Below are 21,828 nucleotides of genomic sequence, written 5' to 3'. Positions count from 1 at the left end.
TTCCACTCCCACTGCACCTACCTCCCATCACCTTCTCCAACAGGGTAAGGGCTCCCATGTGGGGGACAGCTAAGCCTGGTATATTGAGTTAAAGCAGGAACAAGCCCCTCCCCGCTTTATTAGGGGTGAGCAAGGTATCTGACCTTGGTTATTTAAATAATAGAGTGTGAAAATTGTTAGAAGTATGTCTAAAATAGTGATAATTCCTGATTTTTTTCATTTAAAATGAAGTAGGAACATGATTCTTTATTAGGATGCTCAAGAATGAACAACATTATTATCACTCTCTTCATGTGATATACATCTGACCCATGTTGTGGGAGGAAAAGGATAAAGCCTCCCTCCCAAAGTGGGTATCAAGTGGCTCCATAAAAAAATCCCCATTGAACCAAGGATAGATGTTCCTGATAGCATTGTCTCTGTTGTAAATTCCAGCCCTAGAATCCTTTATTCCAGCATGAACTGACTATTTTGTCCTTGTCACTCTTCAGATCCAGGCAGTCAAACTCACCCAGGCTGCCTGAGTCTGCAGACCATACCTTTGATTGGCTACTGCCTTGATACCCTCAGTAGAGGATGGGGTGAGAATATAAGGTTACACATATCAAAAACACACAAACATTAATAAATGGCACTTGGACATAGGCTTAACATTATCAAACTTCCTCTACAAATGATGGTGGGTGGGAGGGATTACTCCCCAAAGAAATATCTTCTGTCCTGTTAACATTTATGGAGATCTTGTATGCAAAGGCATGAGGGACCAGTGTTACTTCATTTTACCCTGCGCAAAAGAATGAGTTTGCAGGTGAAAATAGACACTATCCCTGGCTTAGGTTTTTCCTGGTTATTCCTGCTGTTAAATGGTGACATTCTGCCTCTCACCTGTCTTAGGTATCATTTCACTTTTTTAAAAGATGATTAAAAAATGGTAGAAGAGAGGATGAGGAGATGGGGACAAAACAACCATTTAAGACAAGTTAAAAATACAAAAACCAAGCCGGGAGGTGGTGGCACACGCCTTTAATCCCAGCATTCGGGAGGCAGAGCCAAGAGGATCTCTGTGAGTTTGAGGCCAGCCTGGTCTACAAAGAGAGTTCCAGGAAAGGCACAAAGCTAAACAGAGAAACCCTGTCTCGAAAAACCAAAAAAAAAAAAAAAAAATACAAAAACTGGATGGAGTACAATATTTATGATAGAAACTGCCTGAAAACACCACATGCTAACAGACAATATGATACACAAGTGGGGTGAGAGTAGACAGGAAAGGGCAGAGGCCGCAGGCCTACACCAGGAGCCTTTCAATAGACTGCTAGATGGACTGGATCTGCTGCTTGAGCTGGGAGCCTTCTCTGATGGTAACAGAACAGGCGATGACAGGTCTGGAGACCCCACAGGCCCGTCCTAGGGCCTGCTTAGAGCGCACAAATACATAGGGGACATTCTTGTCTTCACACAGCAGTGGGAGGTGCAGGATGATCTCCAAGGTCTCAGTGTCTGCTGCCATCACAATGAATTCAGAGATGCCCCTGTTGAGGGTTTCGGTGGCTTCGTTGGCTCCTTTCCGAAGCTGCTTGTAGTTACATGACTGAGGTCCAGCAGCTTTTGGTGAGGTGGGCATCTGTGAGGGGATAGGCCTCTTATGGCTGCAGTGCACCTGAGTCGCCGCGATTTGAGAACAGCCCACCTCAGACAGGCCGAAACGCGGCACAGAAAGAGGAGCGGAAATCACTGCCTGCGCGGGAGGAAGCAGAAGTCAATTCCTGAAATGTTAATAATTCCTAAGAATAGGATGTATCTTCCCAGGCTCTCAAAGAGCAACTTGGCAGGAATTTAAAAACACAGGAACTTTTTTTCACTGTAACTTATCATTGTTGATAATCAAAAATACTTAAAAAAAAGAAATAAATGCTCAGTATACTATTGAATTTAATATGAATAATATATGAACATGAGGTATTACATATAGTTAAAGGTTTTGACTAGATGAATAGACAAATTCAACTGCTACATATATACACAAAATGATTTCAGGTATTGCCAGTATTTGGATGGTGTTGAAAATTTTTTACTTCATTATATGTTAATTTTGATATATTTTTATCAGACAGTTATTTAAATTGAGACTTTAGAGAAATAGTCTATATTGAAAATTAATACTGGTGATATTGTTAGAAACATAGAAGTGACAGTTAAAATAATAGACGTATATTTCCATGTACTCTTGAGTATAGTCAAAGATGAGAAGATCTCTAAGCATGAGATATGGATATTTGCAATATCAACAGTATATAGAAAAGAGGGCCCAAGGAAGAAGAAAGATGGTAAAAGAGCCAAAGGGGAATGGATATAAGTATTATCATAGGTCATGAGTTTTATGTAAAGAATCCATAAAAATGAAAAAAAGTGACATGATTGAAAAGTGAATAAAGGGGACAGAGTATCTTGGTGGCATAATCATAGCAGATCTTTCAGAAGAGGGTTGATAAGATCATAATTGAAAATAATAAGAGAAATGTATGCCAGCAGGTATGAGTAACTGAAGAAGACTGACTTTACAGGGCAGCAGAGATAAGTAAGTTCACTACTACATATTTTATGGGCTTGCTGTGAAACTCCACTGAGTTATCACATTTGAAAGAGGGCTATAAAGTATCAAGCATTAATTATCAATGTATCATCTTATGTTTTTTAAATTATAATGAAGCAATTTTTACCTCAAAAATTAATCTATGTGGATGTAAAACACCTCGTTGTTAATGAATAATCTTATTTCCAAATTACCTCACAGTAATGCTAGTTCAATCTGGTGGCTGGAGAGATGGTTCAGCAGTTAAGAGCATTGTCTGTTAATGCAGAGGGCCTGGGTTCTGTTTGAATCTCCCACACAGCAGCTCAGCAGTTAAGAGCATTATCTGTTAATGCAGAGGGCCTGGGTTCTGTTTGAATCTCCCACACAGCAGCTCACAACTATCTGTAAATCCAATCCCAGGGGACTGGACACACTCTTATGAAAAATACCATGCACACATGTGGCACACAGACAAACAAGCAGGCAAAACACCCATATACTTAAAATTAAAATAAATATTATTTTAAATGAAAAAAATCTTTGAAAACAGCAGTAGCAACAAAAAGATTGTAGTCTTTTATATATGTATTTACCTTCTCAACTAGTCTTGTTCTCCTTACAGGGAGAATTAAAGTTAGGTCATATAATTACCATCACTGCCTTGCACATGATCAGGTATTAAGAACTTCTACAATAACTATTTACTGAATAAATTAGTGAATGATGTAGTGTATATTATTGCAAATATGACTAAAAGGATGAAGACTAAGTAGGCACCTTAGTATCATACTGAAGTTTTATAGTGTGTGGTGATATTTTATTTGTGCTAAAATGTGATTTTATTTGTATGTTAATAAATAAAGTTTGCCTGTAGATCAGAGTTCATAGCGAGCCAGGAACAGAAGTCAGGCATTGGTAGCCCATGCCCTTAATCCAATCACATGGCAGGCAGAGTCTCTGTGTTTAAGGACACAGGCAAGCATGGTGACACAAGCCTTTAATCCCAGTACCAACCATAGAGACCTGGAGGTCTGTATAGACAGTCAGTGACGAGGATGTCATGTGGCTGGGCTTACAGCCAATGAGAAGGCAGAACAGGAAAGCAATAAAAGTGCAAGTAAGGCAGGAAGAAGTTCTCTTGTGTGGGAAACTACGGCTTGATTGTCAGTGGCTCTTTGATAATTCTCTCATCTCTTTGGCTATTACCCCTGTATTTGGCTCTGTGTTTCTTATTTACTAAGACTGTTTAGAATTTCAACTACAATAGTGCTTTTGTTTTCTGTGATGATATTGGATGACTGTTAGCATCTTAAACAGCTTGCCAATAAAACCAAAATATGCTTGCACAGTTTTTGTTTGTAATAATCTCAGATGAACATGCAATAAATAGTGCCACTCCAAATCAATGAAACTTGCCACAGCAAAATTACACTGCCCTTTCCTTGTATAACACAAAGTAAGTTCAACTAAACTTTAAGGAAATACACTATTGTATCCAGAAATAATGTCAGACTTCTGATCAAAACATTATACAGTTGCCACTGCTATTTCTACTTGAATTCCTTTTCCAGAAGTAAATACAATAAAATATGGTACCGTTGGAATATTGATTGTGATTTGAGATAATATTTGTATGATGGATTTGGCTATGCCCCATATCTATTGACCCAAATATTAAAATTGATTGATTAATACTGAAAGTAGTGATATTTTAACCATTTAAACTACAGAATCATTCAATTTTGAGAGAAAATGTTATAAGCATTAATTTTAATAATTTTCAGTGTATTTATAAGTGGCTAATGCCAACTACATAGTTCTTTTCTTTTGTTTTGGCAAATAGTTACTTCATCTCATATGAATACCTGAAAATAATTTATTCGTAGGCTGGTAAGAAAATTTCATTTTCTCTACATGAAAGTGAAAGATAAGCTGCTACACATTTCTTTTCAACACCAAATTGAAAATCATGGCCAATTTTTCTGTGTGTCATTTTCAGAGTCACCTCTAACTACATGTCCCTAGTTTACTTATCAAGTATCAATTATTTACCCTAAGGAACAAATCCACTAGCCAAAAATCCGTATTTTCTCTTAAGCTTTGGAAATGTTTTCTGTGATTATGGCAGTAGGTATTACCTCAAAATTTTGTTTCTTTATATCTCTTGAATATGCCAACTGGGAAAGGGCAGTCAGGTCTATTGAAGAGAGGATTACAAATGAACTCAATTACTTCAGAAAAGATGGTGAGAAGAGAGTGTAAAGGAGTATGCATCAAATAGAAGTAACTTTAATTTGGTAATTGGTGAAACCAGGTGATATGTACATATCAATTTTTCCTACCCTTTTATGTGCTTGAAATTTCAAACAATGTTATTTTCTAAACATGTAACCTGTAAAGTACAATATGCATGTTGATATGTGTTTGAGCACTTACAATTTTCCAGATCTTGTGGGCACCAAGGAAAGCTAAATAAGTGAATATATCTAATCCAGAAGAGATAACAGCATTGCAGATTTAATTTTAAAAAGACCTCAAGACTGCTGGTGGGAGGATTAATAAAGATCACTCCATAGTAGTATCTCCATCATATACAAAATGATTTAACTGCTCATTCATCATCATCACCTACACACATATATCTCTGACACACACACACACACACACACACACACACACACACACACACATAAACACACACACTCATATACATGTACACTCTTACATCTTCCTCACAGTAAGTTGTACCAAGATTTGAGGAAAAGAGATGTAATCTGACATCAAATGACTATTAGTGACCTTTTATTTGGCCTGTAATAAAAATTTACAATTGTAGAATTTTTTTATTCTTATAAGGAAAAATATAAATCAGATTTTAAAAAATAAATTATAAAACTATTGAATTTAGCAGTTATTATTGAGTTTATCTCATTTAAGGGACACAATAAGTGTTCATTAACTTGTTATTGCCATAACAGAGGCTCAAAACTGACTTGCATGATGTAATACCGCTTCTATGACACCAGCTGCTCTGCACCACCAGGATCCTGCTGCACCTCAAGGGCAAAAGCAATGAAGCACGGAATGCACCTCTGAAACCATGACCCATGGGATGATCTTTATACCTTTATTTATGTTGGGTATTTTGTCTCCGCCATGGACATGAACACAAATATACACAAATACAATTATTTCATTAGTAGAACGAATCTAAGGCAAAGAAACACACACTAAGAAACACAAATAGCCATACAGTTTTATGTGTGCTTTGCTCTCTTTAAATCCAGCATAAATCCACAATATTAACATATTTGATTAAAAATGAAGACAACCTAGTTCTCATAGTGGACATATATGTCATGGAAGTAAGATAATGTTTGCTGAACGCAAGAGAATCAAATAACCTCTAATTACTCAAGTAACTTATGTGTTCTTTATGTCCCCCAAATAAGTTAAAATCCCATCTAAAGTAGAAAATATGAAATCCAACAAATAATACTATTGTTATTATTCATGGCATTTTTTTATTGTTTTTAATAACCTGAAAACACACCTTGTTCAGTTTCAATCTGTACTTATGTTCTGAAAATATTTTATCTGAATATAGTAGACTGTGCTTTCAAACAATACACAAATCAATTGATTAAAAATGTCCTGTTCCAACTAATTCCAAGCCAAATCATCACAAAACAATAAAATCTTATGAGCTTCTTCTCAGCATAACCATAATTAGAACCACTATTTTTAAAGCACTTCATTTTCTTCTTGTGGAAAATTTTATCTATTATTTAAACATATACACAAATTATATATGTTGCAAACATGATTTCAGCAAGAACAACTGAAAGAGTGTTTTCAAATGTGTAAAGAAAGAATAAATACACGTTAACAAAAAGTAAAAAATAAAATAAAATGAGCGTTTAGACAACATGATGATGAACTTGAAAGTATCAGAAATTCCAGTACACATACAATTGTGCTTATAGAAGATCAAATAACCATAAAATATAAAATAATGTGCTTTTCAGGAAAAAAGCATGATATTCTTTTTAAAATGTGCCAATGTCTCTTTTACAATAAACTCTAGAACAAAAACTCCAAAGATAACATTGTGTATCTAAGGCAGAACATATTATAACACGGTGAAAGTTCTGCATTGGTAAACAGTTCCTTTGTATCCAATATTACAGAACTGAAGCAGCAGTTAGATAGCCAGGTTACAATTTCATACAATCCAATGTAATAAACAAGCTTCATTAAAAGCACAGCAATCTTCTTTAGCACTTTTAATTTCCATGACAAAAATGTGTTCCACCCACTAGCCTACCCCAACTACTGATGTCATGATATTGAAAGGGAAAGAGGGAAGAGATACAGGTAACTTTTTATGAATGTAGAAAAGCTAAATCAAGCACACAACTTCATACACTTTTGTACCAAATACTGATTAACTTATAAAGGATTTCTCACTATGTAATGTTCTTTGATGTAACATTTCAGTCAATTCCTGTCTCCCATAAATAAAGCTGTTTTTCTTTAGAAGTGTATGCATTCTTTTTCTCAGTTTTCATGAGCATGTATTGTACATTGAGCATACCCCCGCTAAGCCTCTCTACTTTTTGTCCTCACATCCCTGTTTATTAGCTCCCTGTAGTCGCCTAGACAATTGCACTTTTACATTTATCTGACAAAGTTCTTGACCAGAATATTCTTGTTTTGATTTGTTTCTTTTTATTTTTGTAATTATAATATAATTACAGAATTTGTCCCTTTCTTTCATACATCTAATTCCTCCCATATATCCCTCCCTGCATCTTTTTCACCAATTGTTATTGCATGCATGTATGTGTATGTATATACATACATATCCCTAAACATAATTTGTTCAGTTTGTATAATGTTACTTGTTTACCATGTCGGGTGACACTTTTTAATGTATTTTTGGCCCTCATCTTCCTAGGCTGTTTTGCACTGGATTTCAAACCATCTAGTCCCCCTACCCACCATGTATGGCACATTTATGATAGATCTTTTTTTGGACCTTGATTATATGTGACAATATTTAAATAATATTTACAACATTATTCAATTATATTTCATTTCCTTTTTGTGAGTACTTTGATATCATTGTGATCATTCATGTTGCCCTTTCCAGCTAGTTGTCAGTAGTGTTTAGTGGGGTGTTTAGGTGCTTGTCTTATACTATTTTAAACAGCATAGTCATTTTTAGCCATTATCTTTTCATATTTTTTCTGTGCAATTCTCTCCACTCCATTGAAACACATGCATGCATTTGTTTATATTACTGGAATTATATATTATAATTTGAAGAGTTTTGATTTTTTTTCTTTAAGGTTGCTCTTTTGGAATTTGATTTCTATTGCTCTTTCTTCTTTCCAATGCACCTTCTGAAATCTTCAGCAAGCTTCCAACAGAATAACTGATGAATTCCTGTTTGCAGCATTTGAGGGATTTCCTAGGCTGTTTCCATACTCTGTATAGTTCTCCCAGGAACAAATTCCAAAAACCTAAGATTACCTGCTTATGTGTATCAAAGGAATGATCCCACTTCTCTGTACCAATTTTCTTTCTTTTTTACTATTGCTAAGACAAAATACTATAACAAAACAACCGAAGAAGAAAGGACTGCTTTTAACACACAATTCAAGTGTAGAATACATGATGATGTGAATATTGGGGTAGGAATAGCTTGGGAAAAAAGGTGACCTGAGCACTGCTATTCATTGATTTCTGTTTGTAAATTGTGGATATGATATGACCAGATGTTTCAAGCTATTCTTACCTCGATATTCCCAGAGAATTTAACAAATCTTTTACATGATGTCATTTATTTGTAATCTGTTGCATACTTAGACCTTACTTAACTTTAAAAAAAATCTGTGGCATAACTCTTATTGAATATTTAAGACAAATGAGGTCCAATAATTTAAAGTCTGTTTGTTCACAAACTTTCTTAAGTTCTATTTTAATTTCTATCTGGATGATTACAAAGGACATTTCAATAATTTCCATAATGTATGCTTGTCTACCATGTAGGTGCTGATATGTCCAGAGATAGTTATAGAAAATTGTATGGTTGTGTTTCATAGACGATGAGATTGACAAAGATCTGTAATGTTAGATTATATTAAGTAAAAGTCACTATGAAATCTCAGCAACTTGATTAATGAGTGTATAATTCTGGTAATTTTTAAATGTACTTGGAGTTAATTACATTAGAGAATACTTCTATTGATCTCATATAATAATAAAGTCCTGGAATTAATATAATTTTTCATCAAAGGTATCATCTTAATGACAATATTTCAGAAAGTAAGCAATGAATTAATAAAGGGCTTCATGTAGTCAAGTCCTGGCTTAACAGTTACAGGATATAAGATTGATTAATCTATTATACAAATTGATCACTTTCTTTTGATTCCAAGCAATAGATGTATAATGTTCCTATAGTAAGTTTATGGAATTTAAGTATATATTTGCAAATCACTTCATTTTTCAAAATATGAATCAAGTAACCTAAAATTTAATTGTTTTTTTAAATAATTTATCAGCAAACCTTATTTTCATAGCTACCAATACTAACAAAGGAAAGAAATTGTTTATCTGGAGTGTAAAATAAAATCATCCATGCAGAGTACAATTGGGAAATCTATAACGTGATTATTATTTTAAAAGGAAATAGTATTATTAGAGAAAATATTGGTGTTAACTCAATTAAATGTACTAACATTTCCAGTTTCACTTTTGACATGTAAAGTGTGTCAACATCACTTCTGTTCATCCTGCAATGAAAACAATGAACAAATTTAAAACCAATAATTTCAGACAAAATCAGAGATCTGAGGTCTCAAGAAAAGCTATCATTGCAAAATCTACTATAGTAGAAGCCTTAATGAAAAACAAGTGACTATTCACTCACCTAGAAAATAATCCCTGTAATTTTTAAGCTGCAATAGTTAAATGGTAACTGACAAATTGAGGACATATGAATATTGACTGGCATTTAAAAAAAATAATGCTGATAGGCATCATGGTCCTAAGAGATACCACAGAACTTTTCAAGATTTATAGGAACGGTGTCATGTTCTTTTAATATTTATTTTGATAATAACCCACTTTTGGTGGAAGCATAACGATTTTGAAATATATCCGTGATCTCTTCTATTTCAAAAAAATAACTCACTAGGATAAAAAGATTTGGCAGTTCTTTATCCCTTCACAGGAAGAGATTTGTTTTTCTGTTCCTACTTCTTCCACTCTTCCAATCTTACCTAAAAGGGGAACAAACAAACATAATTGAGATGGAAGAGTTAGAGGAGAATCAGGATATAGATTGAAATGATATGTTCAAGGAATGGAGAACAAGAAGAGGGAAAAAACTACATTGGTATAGAAATACGAAGGCCACTTCCCAGCAACATAAATCTATTAATAGGATAAAATACAAGGCTTGAGAATACCTCAGGTAGTAGAATGCTTACTTAGTACGCATGATACCTTTAATTTAATCCCAAGCATTTCCATAAGCAGAGTGTGGTAGAACATGCTTGTAACATGTCTACAAACCCAAAGTCTAGCACTCCGGAGGTGGAGGCATGGGTATCAGAAGTCTGAAATCACTCTCCAGACTTAGAGGCAGTATACAACATGTGAGATCCTCTCCCAAAAATAACACAGAAAAAGGCTGAAGTAAAACTATAATTAAGCCGGGTGGTGGTGGCGCATGCCTTTAACCCTAGCACTCGGGAGGCAGAGGCAGGTGGATCTCTATGAGTTTGAGGCCATCCTGGGCTACCAAGTGAGTTCCAGGAAAGGCGCAAAGCTACACAGAGAAACCCTGTCTCGAAAAATCAAAAAAAAAAAAAAAACCTATAATTAGAAAATATGAATGCCCTTCAACACCACAGTTTTCATTATAACACTGAAATATATTTGAAAGATATGGAAGATAGACTATTTTGGGAATGTATCTAGGAGAGAACAAAGTCATCATGGGAAATGAAAATAAGTACATAATGAAAAATCAAAATATGCAAATATATCTAAAGTGAACATTAAATACAGCCTAATTCCTACACAGATAAACTGAAATCCTCATACTAAATGTATGTTTGCTATAATGGTAATAATTCAATATAAAATTTCTGATGTTTGGCCGGGCGGTGGTGGCCCACGCCTTTAATCCCAGCACTCGGGAGGCAGAGGCAGGCGGATCTTTGTGAGTTCGAGGCCAGCCTGGGCTACCAAGTGAGTTCCAGGAAAGGTGCAAAGCTACACAGAGAAACCCTGTCTCGAAAAACCAAAAAAAAAAAATTCTGATGTTTAAGTAAATGCTATAATATACATCAAATGGAATATAATATACAATAAATGGAACAGCATGTGCACACACACACACACACACACACACACACACACACCACATTCCCTATACAGACATAGTTTTCAGAGGCATAGGAAACATGATTTTTTTTAGTATAAGACAGAGAATTTAAAATAATTGTGATAAACATGTTAATGCTTCTATAGGAACCCTAAGAATAACAGACATCAGAAATATTGTAACAGAAATCAAGATTACTTTGACAAGCTCACTGGTAAACATCTCATAGATGATTAGAGAATCACTGAAATTCTCCAAATTTAATTGCAAAAATAATTTTACAAAGAAGTAGAAAATTCAAGAATTATAGATTATATGTATGTATATTAGGAATTTCAGAAAGAGACTAAAGAGAACATGAGCTAGAAGAAATATTTTTAGCTAGTATATGAAAACCTTGTAAAAATTAGTGACAGACACAAAGCTACAGTTCTATGAAGGTTGTGGACCTTAGGAAAAATGAAAAACAAATAAAACTTTTACAATAAGAAGGCATATAATATTCAGGTTATAGAAAATTAAAGACGGACTAAAATTCTGGAAAGAATGTGTTGTCAAACAGAAAGTACCAACACTTATAAGAATAAAATTGTCATAATGACATATTATTCACTTCAAAATTCTATGGGAGGTCTCAATACTGGAAAATTTATTCACATAATTTACCACAATAATAAATCAAAGAAATGAAGACAAATGGTAAATCTAACATTCAATGAATCTTATGAATTCATTTATTAAATAAACTCATTGAAAAGTACATGGATATTTTACAAGAGAATTATTTTATAAAGTTTTGTAGCTTAAAGTAGAACGAATATTTTTATTTAAAGATGTATTGGAATAATTGTTCTCAGAGTTTAATGTTGATTGAAATCATCAAAGAAGTCTCACAGAATGAATTATTTAGATTGCTCTACTAATGTTTGAGTGTATGTTTCCAGGAGATATTCAGAAATATGTGGTGATATATATTGTGCATCAGAGGACAGAGCCAGCCACTAGATTAGACATAGAGGCCAGATAGTAGTGGCACATACCTTTAATCCTATCACTCCAGACAGATCTCTGTTGAGTTCAAGGCCACACTGTAAACAGAGGCAGGCAGGGGTGGCACATATCTTTAATCCCAGCACTTGAAATCTCATGCCTTTGCTTGGAAAACACACACACTTTTAATCTCAGGAAGTGGCATGGCTGGGTGGAGAATGGTATATAAGGCACAAGGAGACCGGAACTAAGCAACAGTTCAACTGAGATGCTCAAGGGTGAGGACTCAGAGGTGTTCAATCTAAAGATTTGTGGAAACAGGATCAGCTGAGGAGTTAGTGCAGTGAAGTTGGCTGTGGCTTGCTCTGTTTCTCTGATCTTTTAGCTTTCATCCCAATATCTGGCTCCAGATTTTTTTTAATTATAAGACCTTTTAAGATTCATGTTACAGAAATATGTATTTTATTAATTTTCCAAGCGATACTGTCTTAGTGGTATATTTATTTTCTTTGAGACTGTATATTAGAAGCATCACTTTCAGTTATTAGTATGAAAGACAGTTCTGTGTGGTAGTGAAGACAATAGCCTTCAAAGTCAATTTGCTTATTGAAAATTCATATAGAGTTGTTTAGCAGTTTCATTAAACTAATCCAGAAAAATACTGAGAATAATGTTGAGCATTTGGAACATTTCTTAAGAAATATTATTATTGATGTCTCTTTTACTACTCTCCTTTAACATTGTTCTTTAAAATGCAGTTATATATCACAGCAAAATAAGAAGTATTAGAGATGATGAGGCAATATGAACATAAGCACTATTTGGTTATCATATCATGTTGCAGCTGTAAACAAAATAGTAAGCAGAAAACCTATTAGAAAGATTCTAGTACATGTTTAATTTCTCAATTTATACATATAAAGTGACATTATATCTAAAAACAGTAATCAAAATAAGTATTGACATACATACTCTTTAGAAAAGGAACTAAATAAAGACAATTAGCAATTAATTTTACAATAAATGTGAAGAAAAACTTGATATGTCACTTCAAATACATAATCTACACACAAATAAATAGAAAGATGTGGTGGTATTGTGTTCCCCAAAATGTTGTGCATGCTAATAAACTTATCTGGAGTCAGAGAACAGGACAGCCACAATATTAAACATAGAGGATAGGCAGTGGTAGCACATGCCTTTAATCCTAGCATTCCAGAGGCAGAAATCCCTCTGGATCTCTATGGGTTCAAGGCCACGTTGAAAACAGCCAGGCATTAAGCATTTAGGCTTTTGAGCAGCACAGTTCAGCTGAGATTCATTTGGGTGAGGAATCAGAGGCTTCCAGTCTGAGGAAACAGGATCAGCTGAGGAACTGGCAAGGTGAGGTAGCTGTGGCTTGTTCTGCTTCTCTGATCTTCCAGCATTCACCCCAATAACTGGCCTCAGGTTTGATTTTATTAATAAAAACTTCTAAGATTCTTGCTACAGAAAGATAGATACTTGTCCTTGATCAAGAAGACAGTATATTGCAAAGTTTCATTGTCCTTAATTTCTTAACTGAATTTTGCCTTAAAATGTTAATATAACTGTGAGATGTCTTTAAAAAACAGTATTAAATACTTCTGTAATGAGTATGTATGCATTTATATTTATATAGTTTACACTGAGTGTCTTAGAGTTTAATTTCTGTGAACAGACATCATGACTCTGGCAGCTCTCATAAAGGAAAGAATTTAATTGGGGCTGCATTATAGTTCGGAGGTTTAGTCCATTATCATCATGATGAAAAGCACAGCAGCATGCAGGCACACATGGTGGTGGAGAGATAGCTGAGGGTTCTATATCTGAATCATCAGAAAGCAGGAAGAGAGAATGACACTGGACCTGGCTTGAACATTTGAAACCTCAACGCCCATTTCCAGTGGCAAACTTCCTCCAACAAGGCCACACATACTCCAAAAAGACCATACCTCCTAATAGTGCCACTCCCTATGAGATATGGTGGTCATTTTTATTCAAACAACCACATGGAATTTTGTCATAAGGGTAATAATTCTCCCCAGAAGAACCATAGACTACCTAATAACAACCCCAGTGCCATTCACGGAAAACCTCCCTTCTAGTTGTTGGTTGTGAGTGTCCAAGGGACTCTTCAAATAGTATTGATTATTACTTTTTCTCTTGGTTGTTTTTCAAAAAGTGAATAGAGGATCTAATTTTTGGAGACATCGTACTCTGAAGATACAGACATTCAAAGAATGAAGCTTGGACTCTCCTGGAAACTACCTCTCTGGGGACTAGCTATCATAGTATCTGAAGGTGCTATGTAAGCTACCAAGGGATGAAAAAACAATCAGTAGTTCTACCCAGCTATGAAGCATATGAGCAACAATGCTGACTGGCATTACAGGATATCTTCAGTAGTATAAAGTAGGTATAATTATATTGGGTGTAACAAAAAACTTTCTAATTGGACTTAAGTCCTGCTCAATAGGAAGGAACTCATGTCTGGCAATGTAACTCTTACAAGCTAATAGTGATTAGAAAGGTCATAGGCCCTAGAGGAGTGGTTCTCAATCTGTGGGTCACAGCCCATTTGGAAGTATACGGGTTGCATAACATATATTCTGCATATCAGATATTTACTGTGCAATTAATAAGAGTTACAAAATTATAGTTATGAAGTAACAATGAAAATAATTTTAAGATTGATGATCACCACAACATAAGGAACTTTATTAAAGGGTAGCATTAGAAAGATTGAGAACCACTGGTCTAGAGGACAGTTTTCTACTGCTGCTTCATTAAATCAATCTAAACTTGTGACTTCTTCTAACTATGTATCCTTATACCCACAGATAACTATAACTCTTCCAAGTCATCAAGAAAACTTCTTTTTGCAGCAAAAAGAAATTAAAGAAAGGAATCAGTGATTGTGTGTAGTGGATACCTTTCCATCTATGACTTGAAGTACCAGCCCCTGGGGCATGGTCTCAGAGCTACCCTTAAGACCTGAGAGGCACTTACACTACGTATTTCTCTCACTCCTGCAGTTGAGTGGGACTGGTTCAGGCAGCAGGAGTAGCTTGGGACAGGACCTCAGCCTTCCAGAACCCTGTGACAATTCGCCTATTCTGTTTAGTGAGTTGTCTTTTCTTATTTATCTCCTAATAAATTCCTTATAACTCTTAGGCAGACTCCCCTGGATTTCTCACTATATCTCTGGAGTGTCAAATTACAACTGATATATCTATAATACTACCTCTACCTGTAAGGCTCAGATAATACCAGAATAAAGGTGGCATAATGACTGTAAGAGCTGGAAAACCAGGACATCTGCTGTGAGATAGTGTCTTCTACATATGACAGAAATATAGTACCCATGAAATTTCAGTAAGATCTGCCAATTTGGATAGGGAAAATTTCACAAGGCATCACTTATAGATGAAGATCTATAGGCAATCAATGGTTACTGAGATAGGAAGCCTCTGTTTTCTCCAGGGGTGACCCCTGATAAGCAGTCAATCTTAAGCACACACATATATGAGCAACAATAAAAAAGTATGTAGGCTTATTACACATGTATGTATATGTATATATTCTTAAAATAATTATAGAAAAAGAGATCATGAACTTTGAGAGGATGTGGGGAAATGGAGCTGAATGGAGGAAAACAATGGGGGGATTAAATGATGCAAGTACTGTATTCATGAATAAAATCATAAAAAAATTAACAATGAAAGAAAATGTGTTTTGCAGATATGGCTTTGTTCATAGAATACATGCTTAGGATACACAAAACCCTGTTTTTGATGCCCAACTTTGCAAAAAATAGGTTTAGTAATGCATGCCTATAGTCCCAGCTCTTGGGAAGTGCTACCAGGAGGATCATCCATGAGAACATAACAAGTCTGAAGCCTGTCTCAGCTGTATGTAACTCTGCCTCAAAAATAAAACAAAATAACTGAAACTGTAATATGGTACAGAAAAATTAGGACACTTTATGCATTGCTATTTTCCAATACATCAGAGACAGAGAATGGAGAGGAGAGCTGAGAAATGCTGCTTTCTGGACAAGACATAGCTATAGCACTCATAAATTAACAGGACTTATGGTTACCTTCACCAAACATGTAAAAGATCAAACTATTCAAAATCAAAACATATATGAGGTAGACAGTCTTCAGACCCCATTCTATTCTGAAGGACTATTGGCAATGGATAATTTCTAGGGCAAGGAGACTCATGCATTTTGTTTTGAGGATATGAACATGCATAAGTGTCTCCTGCTTCAGTGAATGGCCCCATAGCCATGCAATTATGGACAACACTAATCAGACAGTGAGTTATTTAAAAGAACATAAAACAGAGTTGAAGTGGGAAGGAAGGGTTGTTGAAAGTATATGGGGGAATTTGGAGGGGTCTGGGTATAGGTTTAGACATATTTTATTGTATACAATTATAAAATTCTCAAAAATAAGATTTTAAAAATATTAATCCATTATCTCTAGTAGTTTTTTTTGGGGGGGGGCAAGCTGCTCATGTATCAGGTTGCCATAGTGCTCTGACATAGCTGTTGCTTCAATAGTAAATTCAGAAGCTTTGTTTTTTTTTTTTTTTTTTGAAATGCTGGATGCTGTTTGGGAATCAGTTTCTTCACAGTGATAATCCAGGTGACTATTGTGGACTTCACATAGTAGTCAACAGAAGTCCAAAGACATACAAGCAGAAGCTCTGTGATTACGTCTCACTTACTCTCATATGTTATACATTATCAGTTCTGCTTCAGTATTCTGAACAAAGTGACCAAAGACTGATACAAACTCAGGAAGATAGAGGAATAGACTCAATTTTTCAATGAAGCAAAAGCTTCCACAATGTGTGAAGAATTCAACAGTAGTCAGCTATCATAAGAGCAGTGCAGCAAATATGAAAGCTGAATGCTCCAATAAAATTCTTTTAGGAGAATCTGTGAAATATTTAATCATGGAATGAAGAAAGTATTACTTGCCTTAGCAAAGAAATCACAGAAAGTATGAGAAAGGGAATATACTTCACTAAATTCAAAAACAAAAGTAAATACGTGAGATGGGCATAGATTTGTTTAGAATTCTAGGACTATCAGAGGTCACCAATGTAGTATCATCATTGCCTTACTATACCAAGATTATACTAGGAATTATTACCTATTACAGAAGATAGGACTGCAAACTGGGATGGAAATGATTTATCAAAATTTATACTGAGTGATAGAGTTACATAAAGGAAGAGATAGATGCAATCCTATTTATCATAATTGTTCAATTCCAAGAGCAGAGTAAGCATTTTCCATAATTTGCCTGTGCTGATATGAAAGAAATTAAATGTTCATAAAACCACAGTTCTTTCAATCCTTGCTTAAAGGAATAGGCAATGGGAGGTGGATCTTAGAGGAGTTCAGAGGAAGAGAGAATGAATATGATCAATATATGTTGTATGTATTATATAATATTAAAAACTATAAGTTATGATTTACAAAGTATTTTTTGTCTAATTTGATTATCAGAGCAAGTCTGTGAAACAGAGAGATTTTCTGTTAAAGTCCATTAGATGGATCTAAATGTCCTAGAAATGTGAATGTAAAGATGATAGAGAATGCTTAAGTATGAATCCAGTATTAATTCATGCCACCTTCAGGATTTTGACTTCATTTCTGCCAGTCTTTAAATTTTCAGCCTTCTGGTTACTTTATTCATCTCAACAGCAGAACTATATTTTAAGAGCTTGCTTTTCTGACATTAGTTTTTACAGCCAGTTTGCTTGAATATTCCATTTTTATTTATTCAATTTTGACTAAAAACTCGTGTCAACAATAGTCTTAATATTTTGAAATTCTTCTTGGAAAAATAATTTCATCACCTGACAAAATTAAGAAACAGTAATTTAGATGGGTATTGATGTCAATTTCAAAATTATGTATTTAAGGTGTAAGAAGGTTAACTAAAAGCTCAATGGTATCCATACTTTGTTCTCTGCAATTAGGATTTGATTTTTTAGCACAATTTTTTAATTGATTTTTGGGAATTTCACATCATGCATCCCAATCCCAACCATCTCCCAGTCCCACTGTATCTATCTGTCCCTCACCCCTGCCATATCTCCCCACAGAGGAAAACACAAACAGAAATAATAAAAATAAAACAAAACAAGAATATCAACTGAAAAACAAACTTAAAAAAAGAATCTCTTTGCTCCTCAGTCTTTCGCACCTCTCTATCACCTCTTCATTTACCTCAGTGACATTAGCAGCAGCTGTGTATCAAGTAGTACACCCCTTTGTCCAAACAGATTCCCTTGCAAATGTTCATGGCATAATATTTTGTTGGCCAGATTCAAGGCCTCTGGCCTCTGGTACACCATCAATGCTGGACTCTCACCAAAACTCCTCCCAGATATCCTGCTGTTGTCTTGAACAATAGAGTTCCTGTGGCTATGGTTCCATAGGACCAGTCCATTCATGTGCTGCAGCAGGTCATAGATGTTGGGGAGTACCAACTCAAAGCCCTGAATCTGTGCCTGGGTGGTAGCCACGCTGGTCATTCCAAGCTGCTGGGACTACCTGCCTCAGGTCAGGTCATGGGCTGAGCCAGCTCTCCAATAGCTATAGTGAGGAGTGGGACCTGCCCTCCCAAATGTGGGGAGTTCTCTCTCCTCTCAGGGATGTGACTGTGGTCATGAGACTAGTTATCCCAGGGCCTGCAAGGGAAGGGATCAGTTCTCTGGTTGGGGGTGCAGCTGGTTCTCCCAGGGCCAGTGAGGACAGGGCCAGCTCATCATGACCCTTGTACTTCAACACCTTGTTCACATGGGGTCCTGTGGCAATGCAGGCAATGGACATCAACAACCAACACCAACTGAAGCAGGACCATGGACCCAGACATGACCAGCAGCAACATCTTGGGTCAGGATATCACCATGGGCCTGGGTGACAGCAGAGGCCACCCTGATCTATATGGTCCTGGTGGCACCAATGTGGTTTCAGATGTCCTGCTCAGCTCTTGGTGGTAACAACATCCAGGGACATCAAGGAAGACCCTGGCCATTATAGGGCCACAGACCCAGACATGGCCCTTGGCAGCAGCCTGGGCCTGGTGATACCATGACCCCAGATGGCAGTGCAGACTATTCAGATTGTCATGTCCCCAACAGTGTACATTCCTCAGACCACGACATGGCCACAGGTGGTTGCCCAGAACTCAGACATATGTGTGACCTTTAGGGGCAATGCAGGGTCAACACAGGCCAGGAACATCAACATAGATCCTGGTTACAGTAGGACTACGGACCCATACAGGGTCCTTGGCAGTAGCCTGGGCCTGGATGTCATCATGGCGCCAGGTGGCAAAATAGGCTACTTGTGGGGGTGCACACAAGCTCCCTTACTCAAAGTCAGAAAGTCTGAGCTTGCTTTACCCAGCAGGGCTGCATAATAGAAAGCTTTGGCCAAAAGTGTGGTTACCAGGTATTTTGAAGTGTCTTCACTTGTTGATACTTTATACCTCGACATTGAAAAGGGGAGGTCTTAGGCTCCTCCCCTTCCTAACGTATAAAAAGCCCATCATGAATAAAGTCAGGGTAGCTGGGAATTGACCCAGGGCCCTCCTGAGGCTATCCTGTGTCTTTGTTTTTCTCTTTGTCTAGGCCTATATTTCTATCTAATACTTCTTCATTCCTCTCTCCTCCCTCCAAGAACCCTTCCATAGGTTGGAGCAGGCCTCTGACAGCTATTCAGATTAGCATCACCCTTGCTGCAAGATAGTCTTCAGTCCCCCAACATGGCCACAGGTGGCAGCCCAGAACTCAAGCATCCTTGTGGCCTTCAATATGAGCACAGGCCATGGACAGCAACAACAAAGATCCTGGCTGCATTAGGGGCACGTACACATATCTGGAACCTGACTAAATCTCAGGCCCTGACATCTCTATGGCCCTAGGAGACAATGCAGGCAACCCAGATCAGATGACCCCTGAAGTCACATGGCCCTTGGGCATGAATGTGGCCACATGTTGTGACCCAGATCTTGGGTAACCCCACAGCCTTCAATGGCAGCAGTGGCCATGGACATCATCACAGACCATGAGGTCAGGACCATGAACCCAGACATGGCCCCTAACAGCAACTCAGGCCCAGACGTCATGGCACTGGGTGGCATGCAGGCCCCCCACATCAGCCTGCTCCTCAGCACCCCCACATCTCCAGATCTACCTCTCTCCACAGGACATGAACCATTCTAGCTCTCTCTTTTTCCTGTACCCCATCATACATTTGTTCACAACAATTGTGCAGAAGCACTTCTAGTCTCTCCTCCCTACCCAGGGCAGGCAATCCTATTTGGGCATGTAGGTAGGTTTCTTCCCTTGCCCGATTCTTATGGCACCAGGGTATGTGGTCTATCCTCCCAACCCAGCGTAGGAAGACCCAGGGAAATTTAATTTCTAATCTGTCCCTCTTTTCCTTTTCCAAGCAATCTCATCTACTGAAGCAGAATATCAGAAATATTTGCTAACACTAAGGACATCATCAGAAATCCAGTCTTATTTGGGGATAACAATTAACGTTGGGTAAAATAAGGATCCCACCAAATGTATGCCTTTGTCCAAGGTCTTTCTGCTATTTAGCCATGGAGAGATATCTTCATACCAAAGCAAAATAGAATTGGAATCTAGAGTAGAACAACAATTCTTATTTAAAAATCAATGAGTATAGAGGTAGAAAGATGGCTCTGCAGTTAAGAGCATTGGTTGTTCATCCAGAGGACAATTCCCAGCACTTACATGGTTGCTAACAATCATCAGTAAAAGGGTCTGATGCCTTCTTATGGCTTCAGCTAGCACTACTTGCATACAGTGCACAGACATACATCCAGGCAGAGCACTCATACACACATAATGAAAGCAAAAAATGGGGAAAAGAAGTGCATAGAGACACAAAATAATGTTCTTTTTCTAAGGAATGAAGGATTTATTTTAATGAACAGTTTGAGGTTATAGTTCATTTGGAATTCAAGGCAGCTGGTCATTATTGCCTCAGCAGTCAGGAAGCAGAAACAGTGAATGTTTGTTCTCAGCTACTTTCTACTTTTTATACAGTCCAAGATCTCAGTCTAGGGAATGGGACTTCCCATAGTAGGAGAATCTTCCACCTCATTTTATGTAATGAAGGTATTCACCTACAGACCTGCCCAGAGTCCCATCTTCCAGGTGACTATATTATTTAATCAAGATAACAGTAGATTTAATTTTTTAGGGTATCTTTGACATGCATTGCGTTTTGAATTTTCTAATGAGTGGAATTATATTTTGTGTGAAATAGAAATTTGTTCATTTTTTAAGAGAGAGAAAAAGGAGGAAAAAAGTGAGTGGGTAAGAAAGTTGGGAGGATCTAGGACAAATCTGGAGAGGAAAACACATGCTGAAAATATATCTTATGAAATTTTTTAAATAAAAATATTCATCAAAATAATGTTTACTAATAACATCACTTTGTTTAAGATCTAGATGTTTGAAAAGGAAGAGAAAATTTCATAGGCATTTGGTTAGTGCTAGAATGATTCTAGCTCCCAATACCATCACATTTATCATATCCACTCACCAGTGCTGTGACAATTCTTAAACACAATAATGCCCTGTTCAGGTTCAGTTCAGGCATGAGAAAAGGATACATTTTTGGTAAGAGAAAAAGCAATGACCTCAACTGAATAAGACTGATCCCAAAAGACTCTCACATGGGAGCTCTGCAATAAATACTCTTAATGTGTGATGTAAGTCTTATAAGACTATGTAAGAAGGTATGCATTAATCTTCTCAGTAGGTACAATAG

General features: G+C 36.5%; 1 pseudogene; it reads right to left on the bottom strand.

Annotated features, from left to right (window-relative positions):
* Positions 1 to 1,216: 1,216 nt before the first annotated feature.
* Positions 1,217 to 18,846, bottom strand: LOC114704019 (annotated as a pseudogene).
* Between the last annotated feature and the right edge of the window lie 2,982 nt (positions 18,847 to 21,828).

This window comes from Peromyscus leucopus, chromosome X (genome assembly GCF_004664715.2).
Source record: "Peromyscus leucopus breed LL Stock chromosome X, UCI_PerLeu_2.1, whole genome shotgun sequence".
NCBI classification, from domain to species: Eukaryota; Metazoa; Chordata; class Mammalia; order Rodentia; family Cricetidae; genus Peromyscus; species Peromyscus leucopus.
The sequence above is the reverse complement of the archived record's forward strand: the minus strand, read 5'-3'. Positions and strand labels throughout refer to the sequence as shown.